Raw genomic sequence first — 10570 nt, 5'->3', positions numbered from 1 at the left:
ATTACAGCTTTACTAATATGTATAACTGTATTTCACAATTATGTATAATTATTATTTTATTTTATTCTTAAATATTTTAATATTCTAATAATATGTAATATATATTTGTACATATTTATTTTTAAATAATATTTTTTTTCAAAAAAAAATATTTTTCAAACTTGTTTATTATAATTGTTTGATAGGATTCATCAGCGCTAAATTTTTTAAAAGTCCATAATTTTTCATTTTATCAAGTGAAACAAAACACATATAATATTTATCCTTAAATACAATATAAATGTGTAAAATTATCTATTCAAAAATATTTTTAATCAAACTTACCCATTTAATTTTTTTTAAGAAAATGAAATTATTTTAACCCAATTAATAAATTATTTGTTGATTGTTACTTATATTTATTTTTATTAAGATAATTGTTACTTGTATTATATATATAACAATTTTAATATTATTTATAGCATTTAAGTATATATAATTATAATTCAATTTTTTAAATAATTACTTATTATGTAATATAATAATAGAATAAATAAATTAAATATTATCTATAATGTATTTTATTAAATTTATATTTAAATTTTGAATTGTAACAATTTTTTATAATTATATTTCTTCCTTCTTTTTAATTTTATAAGATTCATTTGTTCTAAATGTTTTCAAAGATAAACTATAATTTTCTCTTTTTACAAAACAAAAAAAAACACTTACTTATACCTAAATATAGTTTAAATGTGCTCTTTATTTAATAAAAAAAATTAAAATAATCTATTTACAAATTTTTTAAATCAAATTATTGCTTTTATTATATTATAATATAATACTTTTAATATTATATTATATTATTTAAGAATATATAATTATAGTTCACATAATATGTTTCCGTAGTTATTTTTTTATTTATAAATATTTTTTTCTTAATCTTGTGGAGTTTGATTAAAAATTGAAAAGTTATTTAGGATTTTCATCTTATCGGGTTTGTTACAATACTTTATAATTTTTAGGTTCTTGTAATGATTTTCGAAAAAAGTAATTTATATTTTTTATGATAGTAATTTCAAATTTATTTTATTATTTTATTTTTTCAATTATCAATTGTCATAGTTTTTTATGATTATTATTATATTTGTTTTCTAATTTTTATGTTTTATAAAATTCATATGTTCTAAAATTTTTAAAAGACAATCTTTAAATGAAACAAAACGATGTGTTTCTTATTTTATAAAGTAAAAATAAAAATAATCTATTTATAGATATTTTTAATCAAACTTACACATTCTATGTTTTTTAAAAAAATGAACTACTTTAACCCGATTAACAAATGATTTGTTAAATCTTAGTTAGTTTTATTTTTATTTAGATTAATGTTGCTCGTATTATATATATATATATAATACTTTTAATATTATTTTATATCGTTTAAGAATGTGTAATTATATTTTAATTTTTTTAATTAATTACCTATTGTGTTTTTTAAACTTATTATTAAGTATTATAATAAAAAATTAAAATAAATGAAATAAATAGTATATATAGTATTTTATTAAATTTGTATTTCAATTTTTAATTCTAAAAATTTATCTCCTTTACTCCAATTATTTATATGATATTATTATTATTATTATTATTATTATTATTATTACTATTATTATTATTATTATTATTATTATTATATTACTTCCTAATTTTTATGTTTTATAAAATTCATGTACTCTAAATTTTTTAAAATAAAATTCATACCTTTCCCGTTTTACAAATTCAAACAAAACGCATATAATATTTATATCTAAATATAATTTAAATGTGTTTCTTATTTTATATGATAAAAATTAAAATTTATTTTTTAAAAATATTTTTAATCAAACTTAGACATTTCATTTTTTCTTTTTAAAATGATATACTTTTACCCGATTAATAAATAATTTGTTACTGTTTACTTAAATTTATTTTAGTTAACATAATTGTTACTTGTAATATATATTAATATTTTTAATATTATTCTATATCAATTAAAATGCGTAATTATAGTTTAAATTATTTTATTAATTACCTATTGTATTTGTTATACAGATTTTTAGATGAAATAAATATAGTATATAATATATTTTATTAGATTTGTATTTCAATTTTAAATTGTATTATTATTATTATTATTATTATTATTATTATTATTATATTTTTTCCTCGTTTTATGTTTTATAGGATTGATGTACTCTAATTTTTTTAAAAACAATTTGCATCTTGTAGTGTTTGTGAAAATATTTCATAACTTTTCGGTTCTAATAATTTTGAAGAAAAATTCTTTACATTTTTTGTGATAATACTTTTAAATTTATTTTTTTAGTTTGTTTTTCAATTTTAAATTATAATAGTTTATGATTATTGATACATTTCTACCTATTTTTTAAATTTTATAAAATTCATGTACTCTACAAATTTTAAAAGGCAATTCATAATTTTTCCATTTTATAAAATGCAACAGAACGCCTGCAATATTTATACATAAATATATCTAAATGTATTTCTTATTTTATATGATAAAAATTAAAATTATCTTTTTAAAAATTAACCCCATTAATAAATAATTTGTTTAATTCTTAATTAGATTTATTTTTATTAAGATAATTGTTGCTTGTATTATATATATGTAATTATTTTGATATTATTTTATATTATTTAAGAATGTGTAATCATTGTTTAATTTCTTAATTATTTACCTATGTGTTTGTTATACATATTGTTAAGTATTATAATGGAATATTAGAATAAATAAAATAAATATAGTATATAGTGTATTTTATTAGATTTGCATTCATTTTAAAATTATAATAGTTTTATTATTATTATTATTATTATTATGTAAATAATAATAATAATAATATAATAATAATAATAATAATAATTATTATTATTATTATATTTTTTCCTCATTTTTATGTTTCATAAGATTGATGTACTCTAATTTTTTTTGAAAGAACCAAAATACCTGTAATATTTATACCTAATATTATACTTAAGTATAATCTAAATGTGTTTTTTTTATAAGATAAAAATAAATTATCTTTCTAAAAATATTTTAAATCAAACTTACACATTTCATTTTATTTGTTAAAAAATGATATTGCATTAACCGGAGTAAGAAATGATTTCTTAATTGTTACTTATATTTTTTTTAAGATAATTGTTTCTTATATTATTCACACATATATATATATAATATTTTGTATTTTTATTTTATACCATTTAAGAATATATATATTTATAGTTCAGTTTTTTAATTAGTTATATATTGTGTTATACTTGTACGGGATGATTATCATTTCTTTATATATTTCTTGAATATTTTTTTTATTTAATAAAATTTTAATATAATAATTCCTTCCCTAAATAAATTTTATGTCTTTCGTAAATAATATATTTTCCAAAAAATGTACTTTTTGTACTTTTATATTTAATTATTATTGTATTTTTATATTTGACTTTGATAAATTTAGCATATGTGTTATAATTTATCTTCTTTCTTTCTTGTTTGTTTTATTTTCACATTATAAATTTTTAAAGAGAATACTTTAGTTATGCCACATAATATCTTTACGTAATTATTTTTCTTTTATTTATATATTTTTTTTTCTCGAGTTTGATCAAAAATTGAAAAGTTGTTTTGGATTTGCATCTTGCGTGTTTATAGAAATATTTTATAAAAAAATTTATTCTGGTAATGATTTTGAAAAAAATATTTTACATTTAATTGTCATAGTACATTTAAATATATTTTATTAGATTTATATTTCAATTTTGAATTGTAATAATTATGTATTATTATAATATTTCTTCCTAATTTTTATGTTTTATAGAATTCATGTACCCCATTTTTTTAAAAGACAGTCCGAATCCATTTCAATGTTTTTAAAAAAGTGATACTATTTTAACCCAATTATAAATGATTTCATAATTGTTACTTATAGTTATTTGATTAGAAATATAATACTTTTAATATTATTTTATATCATTTAAGAATATATAATTATAGTTCAATTTTTTAATTAATTAACTATTGTGTTTTTTTTATAAATTATTAGATATTATATTAGAATTATAGAATAAATGAAATAACTATTGTATTTTTATTTGAAATACCGTATGTATGTAAATAATATAAAACTGTGTTATAGTGATTTCACACCTATTATGATTTTTTAAATTTGTTTTTTGCTTTTTTTAAAAATTATTAATTGAATGTTTATTTGTTGTTAATATCTGATGTATTAAAAATTAATGTAATTTATTTATATATATTTTTTGGTTTTTTTGTTTATGTATTTATTTTTTTATTTGTTCATTTGGTTCTATAGATTCTTGATATTTATGAGTAGTTTTTTTAGGGTACAACCCAAACGTGTGGATAGTTGATTTGATAATTGTTACTTATATTTATTTTATTAGGAATATAATACTTTTAATATTATTTTATATCATTTAAGAATATATAATTATAGTTCAATTTCTTAATTAATTAACTATTGTGTTTGTTATAAATTTTTAGATATGATAGTAGAATAATAGAATAAATGAAATAACTATTGTGTTTTTATTTGAAATATCGCGTATGTATGTAAATAATATAAAACTTTGTTATAGTGATTTCACACCTATTATGATTTTTTAAATTTATTTTTTTGCTTTTTTTTTTAAAAAAAAATTATTAATTGAATATTTATTTGTTGTTAATATCCAATGTATTAAAAATTAATATAATTTATTTATATATTTTTTAGGTTTTTTTGTTTATATATTTGTTTTTTACTTGTTCATTTGGTTCTATAACTTCCTGATACTTCCGCTATTTTTTATTATATAACATTTGATTTTCTGCACACATTTTTAGGGGCAACCCGAAACTGTGAAGTGAATAACTAGCTTTATTTTTTAAATCACTTTATTAACCCGACGACCAAACCATCTAACCGTACCATTTTAACTTCCTTACACTAATTATATATAGGATATAATATAATGAGCGGTCCATTTATATTTAGTCAACCAATATGTGATATGTGATATTTATAATTATTTTAGTAACTCATTGTACTTTCCTTATCCATTATACTACCTTTGTCGCTTTATTAGGGATTTGATGTCCTATTGTTGACTTTGCACCGTGGAAGTGAATTTGGAGACTTGAGTTGAGAGATGTATTGGAGCCTGAGGCTGAAGATCAATTATTTGCTGTTGTAGAGCTTGAATTTGAAAATTAATTGACTCTAGTCAAATTAACTGAAATTTGATAAATTTATTAATATTTATAATTGAATAAAATAAAAGAAATTATATAACCGAAGAGTATATTTAATATATTGTAATATTTTAATTTTAATTTTTTTAACTAATATAAGAATAATATTTAATTTTTGATCAAACATTAGTGAATTGAGTACTCCTGACAACTAAAGAATATAAAACAAATATAAAATATAAGAAGACTTTCCTATATGAACATTCATTTATCCCTAATCCTGGTCGTGCTCAACATGTGTATAATAATATATACCATTGAGTAAGCCCCCTTAGGTGGGTTACAACATTAATATCAAGTCACCTTTAAAAAATCATTAGTTCAGAATGTGATGTATCACCTTCAAGCATTAATACATAATGATGTTGGCCATGCCTGATTTTGACATTAGGTGCTAACATGATGAATTAAATGAATCTATTATTTATATATGTAGATTAATGTAACACCCCAGTCTGAAATCCGAAATCGAGAAAATTTGGGATTTTTGTTCAGTTTATAAGGTGAAGTACTACTATGTGCACCAACAAATCATGATCTTTTGGGGGTCTATCGTAATCCAAATGGGCTGCACTGGGGACAATATATTTCACATTATTTCGGACTTGTAATCGAGACTTGACTCGGTTTTCGAAAAAGCCCCGGATTTGACCCGGGTTGTCACACTATGGTATTAGAACCGACTTTCGAAAGTTTGATGCATCAAGTTGCCGGACGTGGGGACACGAAAACTGATGGTATTATCCCACAATGGCAAGAGGTCCGCAGGTGGAGACACGAAACCAGCCGGTATTATCCCACAATGGCTAGAGAGGAACGATTAGGACCTATGGGTAAGTGGGGGAGTTTGTAACACCCCAGTCCCACATCAAGGAGATTTATGATTTTTGTTCAGTTTATAAAATAAAGTACTACTAATTTGTTCACCAACAAATCATAATCTTTTGGGGTCTGTGGTGTGCTTGTCGTAACCCAAGTTTGACTGCACTTGGGATAGTATGCTTGATCTTATTTCGGAATTTAACCCGATTTTCGAAAAAGACCCGAAATTTGACCCGAGTTATCACACGTCACAACTATACTACTATTATGAACATCATGTTGGTTCGCGATTAGTTGTGTAGTACCCTTGTTTTGTATAAATAATATTAAAAAATATTAATAAGAGTTGTTGAATGTAATATTGTAAAAAAGTTATTTTTATTTGAGTATCTAATCCACTCCGAGGAATTCAGTTTGGATTTATATTCTCAAAAATATATTATAATTACATATGTAACTATTTATATTGTAACATGATCAGCACTCAGCAGTGCAAGTATACGTTTTAAAACCAATAACCGTTTTGTGGCAGACAGAGCGTGCATGTAACATCCTCTTCCATAACATCATTTTCTTTTAAGATAAGTTCGTGCTCAGAATGGCTGGAATGCTTGATTGATGTACTCATTTCCGGTAATAAGGTAGATATGGAAATGGGATTGTTATATTTACTAATGAGTTTGGTATTTGGGTTCAACTTGTTTTTCGGTGACAGTAGCAGGTTTATTAATTGTAAAATACACTTACGTATCGCTGTGTTTGTAACTTTTACTGCCTGGCAGGTTGTCTGGTCCTCTTTGCCTTTTTTGGCATTGTCTTAGACTCTTGACTGGGCGTTATCAATAATGAGGGGAGATCATACAGCCCTTGTCTATATACCATTGAAAAAGAATATCAAGTCCACTCATTTCAGCTTTATGTGAACATTTAGGGCTAAGAAAGTAGTTCCTGAGGTATCCGGTTATACTATGTATATATTTTAGAGAATGGCAATATAAAAAAGGCAATACAGACTCATATAAATTTCAAAACCAACTGCATGCCCTCAGCACAGAAATGATAGCATCATGAAGAACTGGACATCTTGTGTCCAGATTAAAGCAATTCTACATTTTCTGCCCCGGAACTGAAGAACAGAAATTGCTAAAAAATGATATAAACTAAAACGTTTGAGTTGCTATCATGGCACAACAGTCAACGTACTACCACTAATTGTTGGCCCTTCAAGTCAGAGATCAACTAGGGTACCTTTTTTTATTAATTCATGCAATTTTCTGATGTTTCTCTTTCTTTCTGATGTTTCTCTTTCAGAGCTTAGCCTGATGTATTCCTTGTTCCTTATAAAACATCAGGCACATCTTTATAGTTCAGTGAGTGGCTCCTACCATGCTGCATCATATAAGCTCAACACCATCTAATTGTTGGTTGTGTTGTTCGGTACCAGTTCCAATCCTTTCAACGACGCATGTTATTTATTTTCTAAATTATTGTCAGAAGTTTAAGTCATATATTATCGCTAAACTCTATAGCTCAAAACAGAATTATATGTCATTATTTTAATGATTTTGTATGATTTAATTTCCTGCTAATAAAAATATTATATATACTAAAAAAAATATATTAAGATAACCGATAATACTCCCAAATTACTTGTCCACTTTAACTTTTACACAACATTGTATTGATCGCATAGTTCAGATAGTAAATTTTAAAATTTAATTTTTAAAAAAATATTGAAAGAAACTATGCCTTCAATATACCTTTAATTAAGTGTAAAATTCAAATTAGATAAGTAAATTGAAACAAAGAGACCTAAATCTATCTAAAGGTATAAAGCCTGAGGAATTTTGTAAGGTTTAATGATTGAAATGCCCTTCTAATTTTTATATAATTACAGTATATTGACATTACTTTATAACATTATACTGTATATATATATAAATAGACGTATACATATGTAAAAACATGTTACAATACCACTAAGATACTCACAAAACAGAAGTGATGGTACGACAATGGCAGCATAATATTTAATTTTAAATTCAAAATTAAAACTTTCCAATTTATATAAGTGTATTCCATGTACTGTATATATGATTTCCTCTTCCTTTTTTAATTCTTTCTTACTATCTCTTATTTAATTAGATTGTGTAATTTTTTTAATATGTAAATTATATATTTATCATTAATTAATTATGATTTTTTATTGTAATTCAGATGACGATGTTTAAAGATTTCATGATATTTCAATTTGGGTATGTAACTCGTTCTTTTTCCGACTTTTTGTTAGTTTTTACTTGTGAACTTAAAGTTAATACACCTGTCACAAGCATTGTTCTAAAAAGCGGGAATCGGCATTATTCGGTATAGCAATCCTTTAGTGATTAATCGGATAATCGGTGATTAATCTGATTGATTAATCAGAGTATTAATCGGATATATTTAATAAAATATAAAAATAATTAATTTATTAAACTAAATTGTTAGATATATTTGTGATTTCATGTCTAATAATGATTTGTATTTAGTTTTCAGATCTTGACAAACAGGATAAATCAGGACTTAATTGGAAATCAGTACTTATACTGAAGTCAGAACTTAAGATATCAGAACTTAAGTTATCAGAACTTAAGATATCAGAAGATATTCATCAGAAGATAATATCAGGACTTAAGAAGACTTTCAGTTAAGGAAGACGGCTGATTGAAAGAAAAGAAGATCAAGACTAAAACAAGAAGAGATATGCATGGAGAAGAATTCTATGAAGAATAGAAGACTTGGAGGAAAAGATAACTAATTGATATATTTTAGGATACAAAATTATATTCGATATCAATTAGAAGATTATCTTGTAACTGTGTGTCTATATAAACACAGCATAGGGTTTACACTAGATGTGTTATTTTAATTGAGAATATTATCCATTGTAACCCTAGCAGCTCTCGTGATATTTGTTCATCACTGAGAGAGAACGGTTCCATTGTAATACTGTTTTATTAATAAGATTATTCTGTGTTTTATATTTGTGTTCTTAATTCTATTTGATTGTACTAGACACTGTATTCAACCCCCTTCTACAGTGTGTGTGACCTAACAAGTGGTATCAGAGCCAATTGGTTAACACATATATAGTAAAGATCCAAAACAATCATGTCTGAAGAAGAACAAACTCCAACCAAGCCCACCAAAATTGAAGAAACTCCATAGACTCAAATCCATAATCGATATGAGACTATTAGGGTTCCCATACTGAGACCTTCTGAGTATCCCATATGGAAAGTGAGGACGACTATGTTTCTGGAAGCTACAGATCCAGAATACCTTGACAGAATTAATGAAGGACCACATAAGCCAACAAAGCTCTCCGTTGTAGTTGCAGATCAGCCAGCAAAGACTGTACCAAAGGAGAAAAGTGAGTATACAGCTGAAGATATCTCATCTATTGCCAAGGATGCAAAGGTAAGGCATTTGCTGCATAGTGCCATTGATAATGTCATGTCACACAGGATAATTAACTGCAAGACTGTAAAGAAGATATGGGATGCCTCAGAAATAAGATGTCAGGGAACTGATGCAATCAAGAAGAATAGGAGGACTATACTCACTCAAGAGTATGGGCACTTTGACTCAAAACCTGATGAGTCATTAATTGGCTTATATGACAGATTTGTCAAACTCTTGAATGATCTGTCACTAGTTAATAAGGAATACGATCTTGAAAATACTAATCTTAAATTCCTTTTAGCTCTTCCTGAAAGTTGGGATTTGAAGGCAACCACTATAAGAGACAACTATGCTCTTGATGAAACTACTCTTGATGAAATTTATGATATGCTCAAAACTCATGAACTTGAGATGGATCAAAGAAGCAAGAGACATGGGAGAAAGTTAAGGACAGTTGCTCTTAAGGCTGAGGAGGAATTCCCCAAAGTGGCTGTCTCAAAGAAAGGCAAAGGAAAGGCTCTCATCACAAAGTCTGATTCAGATTCATCAAGTTCTGATAATGATGATGAGGACTCAGAAACTGAAAGTCTATCTGAGATGGATGCTGATGAAGAGATGATGAGATTGTGTGCTCTTATGGTGAAGAGCATCACAAAGATAGCCTACAGGAAATTCAGAAGGGAAAAGAAGTTTTCCAGAAAAAGTGGAAGTTCTGATAAGAAGGGATTCAGAAAATCTGAAGGCAAAGCAGGAAAGTCTGACAAAGGAGATTACTCAAATGTTAAATGCTACAATTGTGGTGAGAAAGGCCACATATCTCCTGATTGCAAGAAAGAAAAAAGTGACAAAGGCAAGGCACTTGTCACAAAGAAGAAAAGCTGGACAGACAATTCAGATTCTGAAAATGAGGTGAACTATGCCTTGATGGCAAATGCTGATACCAGTTCTGATGCTGCTGAGTTAAAGGTACCTCAAACAACTTATGCTTTTCATATTGATGATATTACTGAG

At 24.7% G+C, this 10570-nt stretch overlaps 1 long non-coding RNA gene across 2 annotated transcripts; it reads left to right on the top strand.

Moving 5' to 3' along the window:
* The first annotated feature begins 7047 nt into the window (after positions 1-7047).
* On the top strand, positions 7048-9107 carry LOC141668689 (uncharacterized). Of its 2 annotated transcripts, XR_012553147.1 has the most exons (4): positions 7048-7359; positions 7468-7552; positions 8333-8370; positions 8644-9107. It is a non-coding gene; the product is annotated as an uncharacterized LOC141668689 (long non-coding RNA). The 2 variants fall into 2 exon arrangements; XR_012553148.1 differs by lacking the exon at positions 8333-8370.
* Positions 9108-10570: the final 1463 nt, after the last annotated feature.

The sequence above is a fragment of the Apium graveolens genome, chromosome 6 (assembly GCF_009905375.1).
Source record: "Apium graveolens cultivar Ventura chromosome 6, ASM990537v1, whole genome shotgun sequence".
Classification (NCBI taxonomy): domain Eukaryota; kingdom Viridiplantae; phylum Streptophyta; class Magnoliopsida; order Apiales; family Apiaceae; genus Apium; species Apium graveolens.
Note: the sequence above shows the minus strand (reverse complement) of the source record. Positions and strands in the feature narration are given on the sequence as shown.